Raw genomic sequence first — 22,553 nt, forward strand, 5'->3', positions numbered from 1 at the left:
TTTTCCTCTCTCTATGACCTTACCTCCAACCACCATCCCAGCACTCCTGAAACTATGATACACTAAAGCCCTCACCCCCATCCATAGCAGTTCATGTGTATGTCAACTTTTCCTGTCATTTAAGCACTTATATATCTAGATATCTATTTGTACTTTCTTCTCCTCTATCTGAAGTTATGTTGTGGACTGCAAGCTCTCTGAGGGCAGGGCCTGTGTGGTCTACCTATATTGTAATAATAATAATAATGATGGTATTTGTTAAGCGCTTGCTTTGTGCTGAGCACTGTTCTAAGCGCTGGGGTAGATACAAGGTAATCAGGTGGAATCAGTGTCAGTGTCAGTGGAATTAAGTCATGCCTTTCTTCTCTCTACAGTGACAGGAAAGTCAGGGAGAGGGCAGGGTTTTGGAGGGAAGATAAGGAGTTCAGTCTTGGACATACTGAATTTTAGATTGCGGGCAGACATCCAGATGGAGATGTCCCGAAGGCAGGAGGAGATACAGGCATGGAGGGAGGGAGCGAGAACAGGTGTGGAGATGTAGATTTGGGTGGCATCAGCATAGAGATGATCGTTGAAGCCGTGGGAGCGAATGAGTTCACCAAGGGAGTGAGTATAGATGGAGAACAGAAGGGGACCAAGAACTGACCCTTGAGGAACTCTTACAATAAAGGGATGGGAGGGGGAGGAGGAACCTGCAAAGAAGACTGAGAATGAAAGGCCGGAGAGATAAGAGGAGAACCGGGAGGAGAGAGGACGTAGTCTGTGAAGCCAAGGTTGGATAGTGTGTTGAGGAGAAGGGGGAGGTCCACAGTGTTGAAGGCAGCTGAGAGGTCGAGGAGGATTAGGATAGAGCAGGAGCCATTGGATTTGGCAAGAAGGAGGTCATTAGTCATTTCCCTTTGAGAGGGCAGTTTCAGGGGAGTGTAGGGGACGGATGCCAGATTGGAGGGGGTCTAAGAGAGAGTTGGAGTTGAGGAATTCGAGGCAGTGAGTGTAGATGACTCATTCTAGGAGTTTGGAAAGGAAGCATAGGAGGGAGATAGGGTGATAACTAGAAGGGGCAGTGGGGTCAAGAGAGGTTTTTTTTAGGATGGGGTAGATGTGGGCATGTTTGAAGGCAGAGGGGAAGGACCCAGTGGAGAGTGAGTGGTTGAAGATGGAAGTTAAGGAGGGGAGGAGGAAAAAGGCGACAGTTTTCATAAGATGAGAGGGAATGGGGTCCAAAGCACAGGTGGATGGGGTGGCACTTGAGAGGAGGGAGGAGATCTCATCTGAAGACACTGCTGGGAAGGATGGGAAAGTAGAGGAGAGGGTTGAGAATAATGTGGTACAGATTGCCACAGAGGTAAGGGGGAATCAAACTTCTTGGGCATTTGAGCAGTCCTTCCCCAGACTCTCCCATCACTGTAGACAATACCACCATCCTCCCTGTCTCACGTGCCCACAACCTTAGCATTATCCTCTTCTCATCTCTATCATTCAATCCATAGAGAAGCAGTGTGGCTCAGTGGAAAGAGCCCGGGCTTGGGAGTCAGAGGTCATTTGTTCAAATCCCGACTCTACCACTTGGCAGCTGTGTGACTTTGGGCAAGTCACTTCACTTCTCTGGGCCACAGTTACCTCATCTGTAAAATGGGGATTAAGACTGTGAGCCCCACGTGGGACAAGCTGATCACCTTGTATCCTCCCCAGAGCTTAGAACAGTGCTTTGCACATAGTAAGTGCTTAACAAATACCATCATCATTATTATTATTATATGTTCAATCTGACATCAAAGCCTGTCAGTTCTACCTTCACAATTGCTCTAGAATCCGCCCCTTCCTCTCCATCCAAACTGCTGTCCCACGAATCCAAGCACTAATCATGCCCTGTCTTGGCAGCCTCCTCGCTCACCTCCCCGCTTCCTAGCTCTTCTGTCTCCAGTCCATACTTCCCTCTGTTGCCTGGATTGTTCTTCTAAAAATAATTCAGTCCACAGCTCCCCACTCTTCAGAAACCTCCAGTGGTTGTGTGTCCACCTTTACGTCAAACAGAAACTCCTTACCACCAGTTTTAAAGCACTCCACTCATTCTCCCCCTTCTACCAAAGTCAGCTGTGTGACTTTGGGCAAGTCACTTCACTTCTCTGTGCCTCGGTTACCTCATCTGTAAAATGGGGATTGAGATTGTGAGCCCCATGTGGGACAACCTGATCACCTTGTATCCTCCCCAGCACTTAGAACAGTGCTTTGCACATAGTAAGCACTTAATAAATGCCATTATTATTATTATCACCTTACCTTGTTATGAAATTTCCTATGATAACCACACTTTGCTCCTCTAGTGCCAACCTACTCACTGTACCGTGATGTCAACTAACTCATACCTGACTTTTTCCCACATCTTCCCTCCTGCCTGGAATTCCACAACCACCACTTTCTCCGTCTTCAAAACCCTCCTAAAATCACATCTCCTCCAAGACACCTTTGCTGATTAAGCTCTCACTTCCCCTATTCACCCTCCGTTTGGCTTCGCCTATTCAACCCCACAGCACTTATCCTTATACTCTGCCACTTTTCCTATCTCTAATTTACTTTAATGTCTGTTTAATTTACAGGAACATTGTCCAACCTGACTAGCTTGTATAATAAATAATAATAATAATGGTATTTGTTAAGCACTTACTATGTTCCAAGCGCTGTTCTAAGCACTGGGATAGATACAAGGTATTCAGGTTGTCCCATGTGGGGCTCACAGTCTTTATCCCCATTCTATAGATAAGGTAACTGAGGCCCAGAGAAGTGAAGTGGCTTGCCCAAAGTCACACGGCCGAGAAGTGACAGAGTTGGGATTAGAACCCAAGATCTCTGATTCCCAAGCCCGTGCTCGCTTAGTACAGTGCCTGGCCCGTAGTTTGCACTTAACGAATGCCATTAAAGAAAAAAGCCTTTCCACTCACTGTCCCTCCTTCTCATCTCTCTCACCGCCATCCACTTCCCCCTACTCTCCGTCCTTCCTGGAGCTCCCTTCCCTTTTCCTTCCATCACAGCTGCTCTCCCTTTCTTCTAAGCCCCGCTGAAATCACATCTCCTTCAGGATGTCTTCCCTGATTAATTCTCTTCTCAGCACCTTATTTCACCATCACCTTGGATTCTCCCTTCCCCGTAGTTGTGTCTTATGCCGTTGAGTTGTCTCTGATCCATGGTGATACCACAGACCCATCTCTCCCTGAACGCCTCACCTCCGACAGCAATTGTTCTGGTGGTGTATCCACAGAGCTTTCTTGGTAAAAATATGGAAGAGGTATACCATTGCCTCCTTCCGCACGGTCCAATGCTTCCGTTGCCCAGCACAGTGGAGTCCTGATTTGTAGCAGATTGCCTTCCACTGACCAGCCACTGCCCAAGCTAGGGACGCAATGGGTAGGCCTCTGCTGGACTCTCCCTCCTGGAGTCGAGACTGGTAGAGTTCTGGAAACTCTCCAGGTGCGACCCTGAGAGAAGTGAATATAAATAATTCATTTTTCTATATATTTTATAGACATGTACATAAGTGTTGTGGGGTTGAGGATGGGGTGACTATCAAATGCCCAAAGGAAGAGGAAGGGGTTTTCCAGGGAACGGTACAAGCATTCCTATTTAATGATGGCATTTATTAAGCGTTTACTATGTGCTAAGCACTGTATTGCTCCCCACTTCCCCATTTGGCTGTGGCCTTGCCTGCAAACCCCTGGAAGACAGCTGGATCTTTTCCCCAGTTCAGCTCCCATCACCCTTGCCCCAAGCTAGCGGGTCGGACCCCCAAGCCCAGGCGATGCCATCGAATCCGTCCAGTTCATCTCTTCCTCACCACCAATGGTAGGCTGGGGGTCTGATAGCCCCGGGGCTGCCTTTGGTGGTCCCATCCCCCCGTACAGATGGGTCCTGCCGAGTCCCTAGGGGGTCCCCCTACTCCCTGAGATTTTCCTGGTGGTCCTGTCCCCTCGTACAGATGGGTCCTGCTGAGTCCCTAGGGTGTCCCCCTACTGCCTGAGATTTTCCCGGACCCCCTCAGCTCTTCAATTATCTCCCTTGCCTTGTCAAGAATCCGGCATCTCAAATTCGGTTAGCCGCTGCTTGGAGCTGGGCCAAGGGCCAGCCTCAGCTCCTAATGACAGCCAGCTGAGGGGACCCTGAGAGGGGCAGGATTCAATTTGCAGCCCCTCTAATGCAATTAGGGGAGCAGGGCTTTTATTTTCTCCCAGGTTGGCCGTGGGCAGGATGAGTGATGGCTGAGGGGGAGCTGACAGCATCAACAAAGGCTTGGGGGGCCTCCGGGTGCTGGGGGGAGGGCAGAGAACGAGAAAGGCAGAGATAGAGAGACACAGAGGGAGAGGAGACAAGAAGCTTCCTCTGCCAGCCTGTCTGCCTGCCCTCCAGGACGGAAGGGGAGCTGGGGGATCAAAGGTTGCATGGCAGGGCCTCTCTGTACCTGAACTGTGGTACGAAGATTGGTCGGAGAGCCGCCCATGCTCTGGGGGAATGGAGTTATTCCTGGGACAGTTTCTTTCCTCCTCTAGCGTTGTTGGAGCCCCTCTGCCCTGACTCCATCTTAGCAGTCTCCCGCAGCTCAGCCCACCCATCCCCTGGATCGCCGATCCACTTAGCATGTTCTCCACACTGGCCCCCCAGTCCATCCTCCCGAGGCCTCCTTCCCATCCACCCCGGTATGAGGGAGGGCAACGACCGTCGCAGCGGTAGGTTGCTTTTACAGAAAGGAGGATGATGATGATAATAATAATAATAATAATAATAATAATAATAATGATGGCATTTATTAAGCGCTTACTATGTGCAAAGCACTGTTCTAAGTGCTGGGGAGGTCACAAGGTGATCAGGTTGTCCCACAGAGGGCTCACAGATGAGCCTCATTTTACAGATGAGGTAACTGAGGCCCAGAAAAGTGACGTGACTTGCCCAAAGTCACACAGCTGACAATTGGTGGAGCCGGAATTTGAACCCATGACCTGTGACTCCAAAGCCCGGGCTCTTTCCACTGAGCCACGCTGCTTCTCTCAAGGCCTCAGCTGTGGAAGTCACTGCGACTGTGGCCATTGGACTCTTGAACCGCAAGAACCCCGAGACGCTGTTCTTCCTTCTCCTCATCCTTCTCCTCCTCCCAGCATGGCTCAGTGGAAAGAGCCTGGGCTTGGGAGTCAGAGGGCATGGGTTCGAATGCCGGCCCCGCCTATTGTCAGCTGTGTGACTTTGGGCAAGTCACTTCACTTCTCTGGGCCTCAGTTTTACCTCATCTGTAAAATGGGGATTAAGACTTTGAACCCTACATGGGACAACCTGATCACCTTGTAACCTCCCCAGCGCTTAGAACAGTGCTTTGCACATAGTAAGAGCTTAACAAATGCCATCATTATTATTATTTAGTATTCATAATTTATCCTTGTTCTCCTGTTTTATGTTCATGTTGTGTTTTTATTGTTATTTTCTCCTTGTGTGGCCATTGGCAGCCTCCTTTCCCCTGTTTCTGTCAGATTGCGAGTCCCTTGAGGATCAGGTCCCTATCTAATTATTCTTTTCAGAGAAGTAGTGTGGCTCAATGGAAAGAGCCCAGGCTTTGGAGTCAGTGGTCATGGGTTCAAATACTGGCTCCTCCCATTGTCAGCTGTGTGACCTTGGGCAAGTCACTTAACTTCTCTGTGCCTCAGTTACCTCATCTGTAAAATGGGGATTGACTGTGAGCCCCCCGTGGGGCAACCTGATCATCTTGTATCCCCCAGTGCTTAGAACAGTGCTTTGCACATAGTAAGCGCTTAATAAATGCCATCATTATTTTATTTATTATTTATTTTTACTGGTATTTGTTAAGCACTTATATATTGAGAAGCAGTATGGCTCAATGGAAAGAGCACGGGTTTTGGAGTCAGAGGTCAGGGGTTCAAATCCCGGCTCCACCAATTGTCAGCTGTGTGACTTTGGGCAAGTCATTTAACTTCTCTGGGCCTCAGTTACCTCATCTGTAAAATGGGGGTGAAGAGTGTGACCCTCCCGTGGGACAACCTGATCACTTTGTAACCTCCTCAGCGCTTAGAACAGTGCTTTGCACATAGTAAGCACTTAATAAATGGCATTATTATTAGTATTATTATTATGTGTCAAACACTGCTCCAAGCTCTGGGGTAGACATGATTAGGTCAGACATAGTCTCTGTCCCACACGGGGGATCATAGTCTAAGTAGGAGGGAGAACAGGTATTGAATCCCCATTTTACAGTTTAGGAAACTGAGGCACAGAGAAGTTAAGTGACTTGCCCAAGGTCATACAGCAGACAAATAGCAGGGCCGGTATTAGAACACAGATCCTTTGATTCCCAGGCCCATGGTCTTCCCACTAAGCCTTGCTGCTTCCACACAATTCTCACCTACGCATTCTTCCCCAGAATAAAGCACAGTGCTTTGCACAGAGTGAGTACTTAATGAATACTATTACTATTACTTCATTCATTCATTCATTCATTCAATTGTATTTATTGAGCGCTTACTGTGTGCAGAGCACTGTACTAAGTGCTTGGGGAGTACAAGTCGGCGACATGTAGAGACGGTCCCCACTCAACAACGGGCTCCCAGTCTAGAAGGGGGAGACAGACAACAAAACAAAACATGTGGACGGGTGTCAAGGCGTCAGAACAAATAGAATGAAAGCACACCATTAACAAAATGATTGTTAATGCAATCATTAATAATGCAATCATTAATGATGATAATGGTACTTGTTAAGCACTTACTATGTGCAAAGCGCTGTTCTAAGCACTGGGGGGGGATACAAGGTGATCATGTTGTCCCACGTGGGGCTTACAGTCAATCCCCATTTTACAGATGAGGTAACTGAGGCACAGAGAAGTTAAGTGGCTTGCCCAAGGTCACACAGCTGACAAATGGCAGAGCTGGGATTCGAACCCATGACCTCTGACTCCGAAGCCCGGGCTCTTTCCACTGAGCCATGCTGCTTCTCAGTGAATACTATACTATTAAAAATGTCCATTGTACTAGGCAAGCCGGCCCCGACTCTGAAACCAGCCTGACCTAGTGGAAACAGCACAGGCCAAGAAGTCAGGAGTCATGGGTTCGAATCCCTGCTCTGCCACTTACCTGCAGTGTGACCTTGAGAAAGTCATTTCCTCATCTGTAAAATGAGATTGAAATGCCGTTCTCCCTCCTACTTGGACTGTGAACCCCATGCGGGAAGCAGCATGGCTCAGTGGAAAGAGCCTGGGCTTGAGACTCAGAAGTCACGGGTTCTAAACCCGGCTCTGTGTGACCTTGGGGAAGTCACTTCAGTGGAAAGAGCATGGGCTTTGGAGTCAGAGGTCATGGGTTCAAATCCCAGCCCTGCCAATTGTCAGCTGTGTGACTTTGGGCAAGTCACTTAACTTCTCTGGGCCTCAGTCCCCTCATCTGTAAAATGGGGATTAAAATTGTGAGCCCCTCCCCCCCATGGGACAACCTGATCACTTTATGCTTTATAACCTCCCCAGTACTTAGAACAATGCTTTGCACATAGTAAGCACTTAATAAATAAATGCCATTATTATTATTATTACTATTCTCTGAGCCTCAGTGACCTCATCTGTAAAATGGGGATGAAGACTGTGAGCCCCACGTGGAACAACCTGATCACCTTGTATCCCCCCCAGTGCTTAGAACAGTGCTTCGCACATAGTAAGCGCTTAACAAATGCTGCCATTATTATGTGGGACATTGACTGTGTCTGACCTGGTTATATTATTTTTACCCCAGTGCTTCCTACAGTGCTTGACACATAGTAAGCACTTAACAAGTACCACAATCGTTATTATTAAGGGGATCTTTGCAACTCGAATATTTGCATCACTGCACCCTAAGTCCTGACAGACCAGTAATACCATGTTCCTTTGCTACTGGGGGAGAGGGGCCAAGGGCCCAGAGGGGGTGGGGGACTCCTTGACTGTTAGACCGAGGGAGGCTCATAGCTTTTTCCCCCTAATAATAATAATAACAATAATAATAATAATGTTGACATTTGTTAAGTGCTTACTATGTGCAGAACACTGTTCTAAGCACTGGGGAAGATACAAGGTAATCAGGGTGTCCCACGTAGGGCTCACGGACTTCATCCCCATTTTAGAGATGAGGGAACTGAGGCCCAGAGAAGTTGTGACTCACCCAAAGTCACACAGCTGACAAGTGGCAGAAGTGGGACTAGAACCCACAACCTCCGACTCCCAAGCCCTGGCTCCTTCCACTATGCCACATTGCTTCTCCAGTGCAGTGCAGTGATGCCTTATTTCTGATCCCCTTTCCTCAAGAGGCAGGGCAGAGTGCTCAGCCCAGTGCTGCACTGCATTCACGGTGGCACTCACTCAAATCCTACTCGATAGGTCTTTAAATAAAAATCTCTAGAGCACTCAAGTATGGACAACCTCACTCCTGTAGCTCTTATACATACAAATTTACATTTATTTTAGTGTCTGTCGCCCCCGCTCGATTCTAAGTTCCTTGAGAGCAGCGATCATGTCTACTAGGGAAGCAGTGTGGCTCCGTGGAAAGAACCCAGGCTTCGGAGTCAGAGGTCATGGGTTCTAATCCTGGCTTCTCCACTTGTCAGCTGTGTGACTTTGGGCAAGTCACTTCACTTCTCTGGGCCTCAGTTTCCTCATCTGTAAAATGGGGATGAAGACTGTGAGCCCCACGTGGGACAACCGTGATTACCTTGTCGCTCCCCCAGTGCTTAGAACAGTGCTTGGCACATAGAAAGCCCTTAACAAATACCAACATTATTATTATTGTTATTACTAATTCTATTGTACCCTCCCAAGCACTTAGTGCAATACTCCATGTACAGCAAGCAATCAAAAAATTCTCCTGGGTCGAGCTACAAGGCATGAGAAACTGAGGGGTTCTGGCTCCCTCCTGGGTTTCCAATCAACCCTGATTCTCTGCCCTGGGGCGGTGATCCAGGCTCCCGTCTGCTTCTCTCGTCCCCCTCTCCATCCCCACCATCTTACCTCCTTCCCTTCCCCACAGCACCTGTATATATGTATATATGTTTGTACGTATTTATTACTCTATTTATTTATTTATTTTACTTGTACATATCTATGCTATTTCTTTTATTTTGTTAATATGTTTGGTTTTGTTCTCTGTCTCCCCCTTCTAGACTGTGAGCCCACTGTTGGGTAGGGACTGTCTCTATATGTTGCCAACTTGTACTTCCCAAGCATTTAATACAGTGCTCTGCACACAGTAAGTGCTCAGTAAATATGATTGATTAATTGATTGATTGATTCTCATCCGGCCCAGTTCGATCCCAGGGCTCTTCTCCACTCACTCTGAGTGACAGGTGCTTCCTGCCCTGAGCACACCAAAGGAGAGGATAGGGCAGCTCATTCATTCATTCATTCATTCAATCGTATTTATTGAGCACTTACTGTGTGCAGAGCACTGTACTAAGCGCTTGGGAAGTACAAGTTGGCACCATAAGCTCATAAGCTCATTAAGTCATAAGCACAAACTCATCCAGACAACAGAGCACACGGGAACCTGGTTTGCGGGGAGCAAGGCGGAAGAGGAAGTTCCCCTTCAGAGCTCGCCCTTCTTTCACCAGGGGAAATAAGCTGAAGAAGCCAAGTGGGTGGAAACTCAACTCGAGGTGGAAGAGGAAGAGTGACTACTCTGGGCCCACTTATTAAGTTGCTTCAGCAGAGGCCCTTTCCAGCGTGCAGCACGGCTTCCCCTTTGCTTTCTTCTAGGAAAGTCAAGGCAGAGCCTGCAGCTCTGGTTCTAAGCCTCCCCCCAGCCAGCAATCTGGAAGAGGATCTGCTCAGGAAGTCTGGCTGTGGGCAGGTAAGCGCCCCCCAACCCCCCAACTTGGCAGGCTGCCCCTTGAAAATATACCATCCTAATAATAATTGTGGTGTTTGATAAATGCTTACTATATGCCAAGCTCTGTTCTAACCCCTGGGGTAGATAACAGGCCTTGTTCCACACAGGGGGTGAGGGAATAGGAATAGGGCAGGAAACGTGCCTGCTGATTCTGTTGTTTTGTAGCCTCGCAAGTGCTTAGTACTGTGCTCTGCACATAGTAAGTGCTCAGTCAATACCATTAATTGATTGACTGATCATGGGCCTAGAAATCAGAGGACCTGGGTTCTAATCCTGCTCTGCCACTTGTCTGCTGGGTCACTGGGCAAATCACTTAACTTCTCTGTACTTCAGTTACCTCAACTGTAAAATGGGGATTAAATTTTCCTCCCTTCTACTTAGATTGTGAACCCTAGGTGGGACAGGAACTGCCTCTAACCTGAATAACTTGTATCTACCCCAGGGCTTAGAACAGTACTTGACACACAGTAAGCATTTCACAAATGTAACAATAATAATAATAATAATAATACTTTCCCACACAGCAAGCACTCAGTAAATACCATGGATCGATCAACTGATTCATTGAGAAACCGACAGACACCAACGAAATGCCGGCAGCACTTTAAATCAAGGCTCTCGTTTGTTGTGTCTGAATTTCAGTTTGTCTGTGCCTCTCGATGTGTCTGTCCACCTGTTCCTGCCCAATTCATTCATTCAATTGTATTTATTGAGTGCTTCCTGTGTGCAGAGCACTGTACTAAGCGCTTGGGAAGTACAAGTTGGCAACATAATTCTGTCCTCCTCTGTGGGGTTGCTGGCCACGGAGGGAGCTTTGGAGAGATGCTGACTGTACTACACATTCCAGTCCATCTCCTCCAGGAGGAGGCTGGCACCGGTTCTCTCCTTGGATTGGCAGTTCAAGTGGTTTTGGGTTTGGAAAAGTTTAGCTTGCTGCTGGAGTCCGGCAGCAAGAGAACGGTCGAGGCAGTTCAGGCATCCTGAACTGAGTGCTTGCTGTGTGCAGAGCGCTATACTGAGGGCTTGGGAGAGTGCTTTGTAAAGGAACTGGTGGACATATTCCCTGACCACAGTGAGTTTAAACTCTACAGGAGGAGACAGACATCAATATAAATGAATAAATTATGGGTAGGTACATAAGTGCTGAGGGGCTGAGGAAGGGGTGAGTGTATAAAGCTCTTAACACAGTGCTCTGCACACAGTAAGCGCTCAATAAATACGATTGAATGAACAAATGAAAGTCCAAGTACAGAAGAGAGTGGGAGAAGAGGAAATTAGGGCTTAGTCAGGGAAGACCTCTTGGAGATGTGCTTTTGATAAGGCTTTGAAGGGGACGGAGAGCGACTGTCTGTCAGATATGTAAAGGGAGGGCATTCCAGGCCAGAGGCGAATGTGAGTGAGAGATCAGCAGCAAGAGAGATGAGATTGAGGTACAGCCATTAGGTTGCCCTTAGAGAAGCAAAGCGTGTGGGCTGGGTTGTAGAAAGAAAGCAGCGAGGTAACTGCGGAGGGCAAGTTGATTGAACGCTTTAAAGCTAATGGGAAAGAGTTTCCGTTTAATGCCGAGGTGGATGGTAAATAATGGAGGTTCTTGAGGAGTGGGGAAACATGGACTGAATGATTTTGTAACAGAGTGAAGTATGGACTGGAGTGGGTACGGACAAGAAGCAGGGAAATCAGCAAGGAGGCTGATGCAGTAATCAAGGCTGAAAGGATAAGTGCTTGGATTAACATAGTAGCAATTTGGATGGAGAGGAAAGGGCAGATGTTAGCAACAGGATTTGGTGACAGATTGAATATGTGGGTTGCATGAGAGCGATGAGTCAAAGATAACACCAAGGTTATGGGCTCGTGAGACAGGGATGGTGGTAATATTGTCTGTAGTGATGGGAAAGTCGTGGGGAGAACAGGGTTTCAATAGGAAGATAAAGATTTCTTTTTTTGGACATGTTAAGTTTGAGGTGTTGGCCGGACATCCAAGAGATGTCCTGAAGGCAGGAGAAAATGTGAGATTGCAGAGAAGGAGAGAGGTCAGGGCTGGAGATGTAGATTTGTGAATCAGCCATCTAGAGATGGTAGTTGAAGCCATAGGAGCAAATGAGATCTCCAAGACAGCGAGTGTAGATGGAGAATAGAAGGGCGCCCAGAACCAAGTCTTGTGTGACTCCCACATTTAGAGGGTTGGAGGCAGAGGAGGAGCCCACAAAAGAGATTGAGAAGAAGCGGTCAGAGAGATAGGAAGAGAACCAAGAGCGGACAACGTCAGCGAAGCCGAGGTTGAATAATGTTCCCAGGAGAAAGGGGTGGTCGACAGTGTGGAAAGCAGTTGAGGATTAGGATTAGGGGGATTGGGATGGAGTAGAGGCCGTTTGGATTTGGTAAGAAGTACATCAGTTGTGACCTTTGAGAAAGCCCGTTCTTTGGAATGAAGGAGGTGGAAGCCAGATTGGAGGGGGTCATAGAGAGAAACGAGGGTGAGGAAGTGGAGACAGCTTGTGGAGACAACTCGCTCAAGAAGTTTGGAGAGGAATGATAGGAGGTCACCGTATAACCTCCCCAGCGCTTAGAACCGTGCTTCACACATAGTAAGAGCTTAATAATAATAATAATAATGGCATTTTATTAAGCGCTTACTGTGTGCAAAGCACTGTTCTAAGCGCTGGGGAGGTTTCAAAGTGATCAGGTTGTCCCACAGGGGGCTCACAGTCTTAATCCCCATTTTACAGATGAGGTAACTGAGGCCCAGAGAAGTGAAGTGACTTGCCCAAGGTCACACAGCTGACAATTGGCAGAGCTGGGATAAATGCTATCATTATTATAGGAGAGATATGGGGTGATAAGGTGGGCTTTCTGAGTCCAAGGGAGGGATTTTTTAGGAGAGGGGAGACATGGCTGTGTTTTAAAGCAGTGGGGAAGAATCCACTGGAGAGCAAACAGTAGAAGATGGTATTTAGGGAGGGAAAAAGAGAGGGGCCAAAAGCTTTGAAAAGTGTGACGGGTTTGTGTCAGAGGCACAGGTGAATTTTGAGAGAAGGCAGGAGATCTCCTCTTAAGAAACTACTGGGAAAGAAGGGATTATTGAAAAAGAAGGAGGAGGGAGGGGTGGGATAGGAGCAGGGGAGATTTTAGAGAGATTATGCCTGATGGTTGCAAATTTTTCAATAGCATTTGTGTGTGTGGCTCACTGGAAAGAGCACGGGCTTTGGAGTTAGAGTTCATGGGTTCAAATACCGACTTCGCCAATTGTCAGCTGTGTGACTTTGGGTAAGTCACTTGACTTCTCTGTGTCTCAGTTACCTCATCTGGAAAATGGATGTTTAAGACTGTGAGCCCCACGTGGGACAACCTGATCACCTTGTAACCTCCCCAGCGCTTAGAACAGTGCTTAGCACATAGTAAGTGCTTAATAAATGCCATTATTATTATTATTGTTATTGTTATTGCGGAGAGGTCATTAGGGACAAGAGATAGGGATAGACAGGGGACAGAGAGTTTGAGGAGGGGCTTAAATGTCCGAAACAACTGGCGAGGGCAGAAGAGCCAATAAGGATGAAGAAATCATGATGGTGGGCAGAGGAAAGGGCAGAGCTGAAGGATGCAGAATTGCAAATTTAAGCGAGATAGATTCAGACCTCCTTCCTGCAGCTGTCTGACCCCAAAATAAACTGACGGGATTTTCCCTTGCAGGTAGTGACCATGCATTTCTAAACAGAAACACTTTGGGGGTCTTGGCCAGGCTGGAGTTGTTGATTCCCTCAGAGGCAGCAGGGACAGCGTTGCTGGGAGGAAGAGAAAAGCGATTAAGGAAAAGAGAAGCAACGAGGCCTAGTGGAAAGAGCCCGAGCCTGGGAGTTGAAGGACCTAGGTTCCAGTCCCAGCTCTGCGAATTGCTTGCTGCGTGACCCTGGGCAAGTCACTTCACTTCTCTGTGCTTCAGTTACCTCACCTGTAAAATGGGGATTGATTCTTCCTCTCTCCTACTTAGATTGGGAGCCCCATGCGGGGACAGAAACCATGTTAACAAATACCACAAAATGAGGAGACACTCTCCGGTCTCCTCTGCTTCTTTCTCCTCCTCTTCCTCGGTAATGGTGTCACTTTGCCCTTCCCTGCGAAAGCTGAACCATTTCCTCCTGGACTTTTTCCCAGGGCAGCCTAGGATTTCAGCCCAGGAGGGACCATTTCTGAAGGAGGCCCCCAGTGATGGTGCAAGCAGAGGAGAAGACGTGTATTGTACTGTACTCTCCCAAGTGTTTAGTACAGTAAGGACTCAATAAATACCATTCACTGATGAATATGGTAATGAAAGGCTGGTTAGTGCATCATGCCTCCCTCTCTCACATCCCAATATCTCCTTTCCTTCTCCCCTCCACTCCATCTCCCCACTCTGGCTCTCTTCTTTCCTCTTCTGCATCTCCCTCTGTTTGTCCCTGCTGGCTCTCTCTCCTTCCTCATTGTTTTTGACCATATCCTGGGTCGGGCGCATTTTGCCTTGCCCCCCAATCCTCAGAACCAGATTTCCCTCACAAATTATTGTCTCTGAGACAGAGGATGAACTTATCAATCAAGCAGTGGTATTTGTTAGGTGCTCACTGTAGGCAGAACACCGAAATAAGGACTTGGGGGATTACGTCTTGGGAAACCATCCAGGTATGTTTAGTGACCAACACTGGACCACATTTTCCATTCACAAAGCCGCCATGAATGCCCATGACTAGAAATATATCCTGGACTGATATATTTCCAGACTGCTGCAGAGAAGCAGTGTGGCCTAGTGGAAGAGCACAGGCCTGGAAGTCTATTCCTGGCTCTGCCACTTCCCTACTGTGTGATCTTGGGCAAGTCACTTAGCGTCTCTGGGCCTCAGTTGGCTCATCTGCCAAGAGGGGATTCAATACCTGCTTTCTCTCCTGTTTAGACTGTGAGTCCCATGTGGGACCCGTTTATCTTGTATCTACCCCAGTGTTTAATATAGTGGTTGGCACCTATTAGATGCTTAACAAATATTATTATTATTATCATACATATCTATTCTATTTATTTTATTTTGTTAGTATGTTTGGTTTTGTTCTCTGTCTCCCCCTTTTAGACTGTGAGCCCACTGTTGGGTAGGGACTGTCTCTATATGTTGCCAATTTGTACTTCCCAAGCGCTTAGTACAGTGCTCTGCACATAGTAAGCGCTCAATAAATACGATTGATGATGATGATTATTATTATTACAAGGAGGAATAGAAGCGGACAACAGCATCCGGAAAGCAAGGGGAATAGCATTACACTTTGAGGGAGCCATTATCTGCACTAAAAAATACCAGACATCCCATTGCCTCAGTTTCCTCATCTGTAAAATAGAGACTCGATACCTGTTCTCTCTCCTACTCAGAATTTGAGCCCCATTGGACTTTATCTAACTTGACTATCTTGTATCTACCTCAGGGTTTAGAACAGTGTTTGGCACATAGTGAACACTTAACAAATGTGATAACAATGACAATAATAATAATAATAATAATAATAATAATAACAACCAGAAATCATTGCAGTAAGACCTTGGACAAGTCACCTAACTTCTCCGTGCCTCAGTTACCTCATCTGTAAAATAGGGATCATGACGTTGAGCCCCATATGGGACAGAGATTGTGTTCAACCTGTTTAGTTTGTATCCCAACGCTAAGAACAGTGCTTTGTACAGAAGCAGCGTAGCTTAGCGGCAAGAGCCCAGGCTTGGGAATTAGGGGTCATGGGTTCTAATCCTGACTCTGCCACATGTCTGCTGTGTGACCTTGGGCAAGTCACTTGATTTCTCTGAGCCTCAGTGACCTCATCTGTGAAAGGGGGATGAAGACTGTGAGCCCCACGTGGGACAACCTGATCACCCTGTATCCCCCTGTGCTTAGAACAGCGCTTTGCACATAGTAAGTGCTTAACAAATGCCATCATCATTATTATTATTATTTAATAAATACTACTAATATTAAGATTAGGTCATGTGGTATTGGTTACAGGTGTGGCACCTGTTCTTTGTGAAAATCTCCAGAACCCGGAGTGTGTCATCTGGGGGGAGGCTCAGCCCCCGCCCACCTCCCTACCCAGCCTCTTGAGAACATGGATTTGGACTTTCAATCATATTTATTGAGCGTTTACTGTGTGCAGAGCACTGTACTAAGTGCTTGTGAAGTACAAGTCGGCAACATGTAGAGACGGTCCCTACCCAACAACGGGCTCACAGTCTAGAAGGGGAGACAGACAACAAAACAAAACATGCGGTCAGGAGTCAAGGCAAGTCAAGTCTTGAGGACAGGGAATGTGTTTATCAACTCTGATGTATTGTGCTCTCCCAAGCTCCTGGAACAGAGCTTGGCACACAGTAAGGGCTCAATAGATACCATCGGCCGACATTGATTTTAAGTAAAAATGCCAGACATAAAGGTGTCCAGCGCTGTATCAATCCCAAGCAAAGGACCCACCAGGTGAAAACTCGACAAGCCTGGACAGTTCACGAGAAGATTGCTGCTGCTCCCGTTGGCTCCGAGACCCTCTGCCATTAACCTCAAGGATCTGCTACTGCCCTCCCACTACCAGCTCTAGGTGCATGCTATCAATCAGTCAGTCAATTCACTGATTGCTACTAGTGTCCCACCCTGGGACCCCTGAGGGCTTGCACACGATCCCCTTGACATCCCTCCCTGAAATGAAAATATCACCCCAGGAATTTTTTTAAATTTAAAGTTTAATTCCAACAGTCAGATCTTGCCCCCACACCTACCTCCGGTCTCCCACCCCCAGGAGGCCCCCACTTGCCCTGGGGCCTCCCACCTTAGCAACAATGCCAAGTCTAGGTCAGGCCTGCACCTGGGTGGCTACCAGCTTGGAAATGTCACGTCACGTGCCACAAGGGTTGGGGTGGGCACTAAGGACTCTTGCCTCAGGTTGTCTAAAATTCTGAAGGTGGTCCTGGGGACACAGAGGTCAGGAGGGTTCAAGGCCAACCCTCGCCATCTCACTGGTTCCCAACCCGGGCCAGACTCCTCCTCTCCCCTGCCCCGGCATCTCGAGGGTGACCATGACAGGCCTCTCCCACAGTTCCTCATGGGAGAACTCCCACTGCCCATGGGAAAGACAACACCCCCACCCCTCCCCAGCCTCTCAGCTGTCTGGGATCATCACTCCGTGGGAGTGAGCCGCTCTCCGGGAGGCTCGCCGCCCGGCCCAGGTAGTTGACGGAAACTCCAGACGCACTGTGGCGTGGGGTGGCCCTGGCCAGTGTGGCGCCCCTTCCCCTCCGCCATGCCGCGTCCCCTCCTCTCCCCCACCCCCTAGGCCCCGGGCTCCATGCTCTCTCAGTCTGGGGCCGGTCTGCCCCAGCTGGGGCGACGCTGGGGGAGAGTGGACTCCTGGCTCTTTTCACTTCACGCCACATTATCACCGAAAGGTGGATTAGAGTTATCTCAGTCTGCTTTCTTTCAGAGCGCCTTGGCAGTACAACCACCAAGATATAAATATGCTCTGGGCACACCGGCAGCAGGGAAGCAGCGGTTTCGGGGGGCCTGGCCTGGAGCGGGGATGCCGACTGGGCCGGGGGCATCGGGAGATCTCTGCGGGGAGGGGGGCAGTGCGCCAACCTTGCCACCTCAAGGGCAAAAAAATAGAAGTTGGGGCCAGGACCTTCAACCCCTCTGTCCTCAGCCCCGGAGAGCGGAGCTATGGCGTCCGACCATGTGGATGGCAAAGGATCCATTTAGGTTCCCAAACGGTCCTGGCCAATCTCCTCCCCTTTTCCTGCTCCACCACCGCCCCCGGGACAATCATGCTAATGCAGGATTATTCCTAGCTCAGTTAGGACTCCTTCCAGGGCCCCTTTGGAAGATTCCAGTCCCAACCTCACCCCTTGGCACCCAAATTGGACACTCCTTGGCTCCAGGTCAGAGGCCCAGGCAGGAGAGGTGTGGAGGTTGTAGACAACTCTTGGGGAAAGGGCATGGGCCTGGACGTCAAAGGAATTGGGTTCTAATCCCGGCTCACTTGTTTTGTTTTGTGTGACCTTGGATAAGCGGCTTCACTTTCCTGAGCCCCTTCTTCCTGTGAGCCCCATGTGGGATGGGGATTGTGTCTGATCCCCATATACCGTATCGCCCTTAGTCCTTAGCACAGTGCCCGGCACATAAAAAACACTTAATAGCTATCACAGCTATTATGATGATCATTATTAAGTGCCTACTCTGTGCCGGGCACTGTACTAAGCGCTGGGATAGATACAAGATAATCAAGTCAAGATAATTGACCTGACACCTGTTCACATATTGTGTTTTGTTGTCTGTCTCCCCCTTCTAGACTGTGAGCCTGTTGTTGGGTAGAGACCATCTCTATATGTTGCCGACTTGTACTTCCCAAGGGCTTAGTACAGTGCTCTGCACACAGTAAGCACTCAATAAATACGATTGAATGAATGAATGAAAAGGTTGGACATAGTCCCTGTCCAAAATGGAGCTCAGAGTCTAGGTAGGAGGGAGTACAATTTAGTCCCTATTTTATAGATGAGGTAACTGAGGCACTTTCCAAAAGTGACTTTTAAGTCACTTGTGCTAGAGGCAGATGATCTCACAAGTAAGCGCTCATTGATTGATGGTTTCATGGAAAGAGGCTGGGGCTGAGAATTAGGACACCTGGGTTCTAGTCCGAGCTCTGCCACTGGCTGTGATCGTGAATATGTATCAGTAGTCATCAAATAATAGTTGTGGTATTTTTTAATGGTGCTTATTAAGGGCTTAGTATGTGTCAGGCATTGTACTAAGCACTGGGGAAGGTACATCAGGTTGGAGACAGTCTCTGTCTCACATGGGGTACTCAGTCTAAATAGGAACAAGAATGGCTATTTAAAATCTATTTATATTGCATTTGTTAAGGGCTTACTAAGTGCAGAACGCTGTACTAAGCACTGGGAAAGAAAATCCAGGCATCTCTTAACCTCTCTGGGCCTCAGTTTCCTCTTCTTCCCACCTCTTAGCTCATGATACCTGAGAGAGAGGGCGTCATCTGATTATCCTGTAGCTTACTGATAAATAAATCAATGATATTTATTGTTTACTGTGTTCCAAACACTGTAGTACTTGCTTGGGAGAGTACAATGTAATAATAATAATAGTAATAGTAATAATAGTAATAATAGTAATAATAATAATAATAATAATAATAATAATAATGGCATTTGTTAAAGACTTACTATGTGCAAAGCACTTTTCTAAGCGCTGTGGGGGTGATACAAGGTGATCAGGTTGTCCCACTGGGGCTCACAATCTTAATCACTATTTTACAGATGAGGTAACCGAGGCACAGAGAAGTGAAGTGACTTGCCCAAAGTCACACAGCTGACTCAGTGGAAAGAGCAAGGGCTTTGGAGTCAGAGGTCATGGGTTCAAATCCCAGCTCTGCCAATTGTCAGCTGTGTGACTGGGCAAGTCACTTCACTTCTCTGGGCCTCAGTTACCTCATCTGTAAAATGGGGATTAAGACTATAAGGCCCCCAAGGGACAACCTAACCACCTTGTAACCTCCCCAGTGCTTAGAATGGTGCTTTGCACATAGTAAGCGCTTAATAAATGCCATCATCATCCTCATCAAGTGGCAGAGCCGGGATTAGAACCCATTCATTCATTCATTCAATCGTATTTATTGAGCGCTTACTGTGTGCAGAGCACTGTACTAAGCGCTTGGGAAGTACAAGTTGGCAATATACAGAGACATTCACTGCCCAACAATGGGCTCACAGTTTAGAACCCATGACCTCTGACTCCCAAGCCCGGGCTCTTTCCACTGAACCACACTGCTTCTAATACAGTTCGTAGACAAGTTCCTTGCTCACTACATGCTTACAGTCTTTGGGGGCCAGTAGACGGTAGACCGTAGATAAATATCAATCGACCAATGGTATTTATTGAGTGCTTATTGTGTGCAGAGCATTGTACTAAGCACTTGGCAGAGTATAATGCAACAGAGTTGGAAGACATGTTCCTTGCTTACAAGGAGTTTACAGTCTAGAGGGGGAGACCGACATTAAAACAAATTAAAGTTAGGGACATAAGCACTCTGGGGCTAAAGATGGGGCTGATTAACAAGAGCTTAAAGCGTTCAAGTCCAAGTACGAGAGCAATGCAGAAGGGAGCAGGAGTCAAGGAAATTAGGATTACTAGAGGAAGACTTCTCAAAGATGTGATTTTATTCCCAGAGTGCCTCACACACGAGCAGATGTAACGACCATTGCTGGGGAGAATCTAGAGGTAGGAGTGTCTGTGCTTATCCCATAGAACCTGTACTGCAAGCAATATCATCAGATATTCGAGGCCAGGAAGAATTCCCAACCTGTCTGGTGCTCTCCCATGGGCTTAAGATACATAGCAAGTGCTCAATAAATACTAGCAATTTATGGATCACGATGGACCACAGCAATCCAGAATTCTGAGTTAATCTGGGTCCACAATGTGAAGTCAGTTTAGTAAGCACTTACTAAGTGCTGAACTCTGGAATGAGATACAGGTTATTCATTGAATCATATTTATTGAGCACTTACTGCATGCAGAGCGCTGTACAAAGCACTTGGAAAGTACTACTCAGCAATAAAGAGAGCCAATCCTGGCCCCCAGGAGATTCAGAAACAGGCCCTGCTCCACATGGGGCTCACAATCTATTTTATTCCCATTTTATAGATGAGGAAACTGAACTCCGGAGAGGTCAAGTGACTTGCCCAAAGTCACACAGTAGGCCAGTGGCAGAGATGGGATTTGAACTCAAGCCTCCTGCCTAACAAACCTGTGCTTTTTCTACTAGGCCACACTCTCTCCTAGGTGCAAATCCTGAGTCCCAGGGACCGAGGTCAGAAATCCTTCCACAGGGAAGGGCTGGAATCAATCAATCAATCAATCATATTTATTGAGAACTTACTGTGTGCAGAGCTTGGGAAAGCACAATAGGAGAGTTGCTAGACACGTTCCCCACCTGCAAGGAGCTAATAGTCTAGAATGGGAGATGGAACTTAATATAAAGAAATAAATTATGAATATATACGAAAGGGCTGAGGGGCTGAGGGAGGGGTGAATAAAGAGTGCAAAGGGCGACACAGAAGGGAGCGGGAAAAGAGGGAATGAGGGCCTAGTCAGATGTGCCTTCAATAGTGAAGGTCGGGAGAGTGGTTGTCTGTCAGGTATGAAGACGGAGGCTTTTCCAGACCAGAGGAAGGATGCGGGTGAGAGGTCGGCGGTGAGATAGATGAGACCAAGATTGGCATTAGAGGAGTGAAGTGTGAACACTGCATTGCAGTGGAACAGCCTCACCTTTTGCTGTCGAGTCGTTTCCGCCCCATAGCGACTCCACGGGCATAGCTCTCCTAGAATGTCCCACCTCTACCTGCAATCATTCCGGTAGTATATCCACAGAATTTGCTTGGTGAAAAATACGGAGGTGGTTTACAAGTGCCTTCTTCCTTACAGTAAACTTGAGTCTCCACCTCGGATTCTCTCCCATGCGGCAGTTGCCCAGCACGGGTGAGTTTTGATTTGTATCAGATTGCCATCCTCTTGCTAGCCGCTGCCCAAGGCAGGAATGGAATGGGTACGCTGCTGCTTGACTCTCCCTCCCGTAGTTGAGATTGGTAAAGTACTGGAAACTCTCCACTTGAAAAGGCTGTAGGCTTTAAAGCTCTCTATTACCTTACCCAGTAAGGCTGGGCCATTGTAAATGGCAGCACTCCGTGAAACTCCCAAGACTCGTGGTAACAACAATACTAATGATAATAATGGCATTTGTTAAGCACTTACTATGTGCAAAACACTGTTCTAAGCACCGGGGAGGTTACAAGGTGATCAGGTTGTCCCACGGGGGGCTCACAGTCTTCATCCCCATTTTCCAGATGAGGTAACTGAGGCACAGAGAAGTGAAGCGACTTGCCCAAAGTCACACAGCTAATTGGCAGAGCCGAGATTTACAGTTCCCTCATCTGTAAAATGGGGGTGAAGACTGTGAGCCCCCCGTGGGACAACCTGATCACCTTGTAGCCTCCCCAGCGCTTAGAACAGCGCTTAATAAATGCCATCATTATTATTATTTTACATAAGACGAAACCGAGGCCCAGGGAAATGAAGTGCTTTGCCCAAGGTCACACAGCTGATGTGTGGCCAAGGAGGATTAGAACACAGGTCCTCTGGCCCCCGGGCCTCCAGGCCCAGGATGGTTTCTGTAGTAGAAGAGGCAGGCAGAGACCTGATTTGATTATATCCTCCTCTTCCTTTCAAGGGGAAGTGTGGAGGGGGACAGCAGTCAGGGCCCCCCCGGAGATGCGATCAGCCCCCAGGGGCTGGCCAGGGGAGGAAGACTACCAGAAGTTATTACCCCAGAGTAGTAAAGACCTTTCCAGATGTTTAGTAGCACAGCGACAGCCCCGCTCTGGGGTCCCGCCGCCCCAATCTAGGGCAGACATGACCTAACTGATAGGAGCTAGCGGGTCCTGTGCTCAGCTCCCTGCCCTCTCTATGCACAATCAGTCTCTGTTCTCTTCCCTCTGACATCACCATTCCGCCTGCTCCAGGCACGGCACCAAGCTTCCTTCCCCCCGAAAATCTCCAGATATGCAGCCCCAACCCATTCCCACATTCCCTGCTCTCCTCTGCAGGGC

The 22,553-nt window shown here is 47.9% G+C and overlaps 1 non-coding gene across 1 annotated transcript; it reads right to left on the minus strand.

Annotated features, from left to right (window-relative positions):
• Positions 1-3,345: 3,345 nt before the first annotated feature.
• Positions 3,346-3,483, minus strand: LOC119924482. The gene has a single exon (XR_005449194.1). It is a non-coding gene; the product is annotated as a small nucleolar RNA SNORA7 (small nucleolar RNA).
• Positions 3,484-22,553: the final 19,070 nt, after the last annotated feature.

The sequence above is a fragment of the Tachyglossus aculeatus genome, chromosome 2, assembly GCF_015852505.1.
Source record: "Tachyglossus aculeatus isolate mTacAcu1 chromosome 2, mTacAcu1.pri, whole genome shotgun sequence".
Lineage (NCBI taxonomy): Eukaryota > Metazoa > Chordata > Mammalia > Monotremata > Tachyglossidae > Tachyglossus > Tachyglossus aculeatus.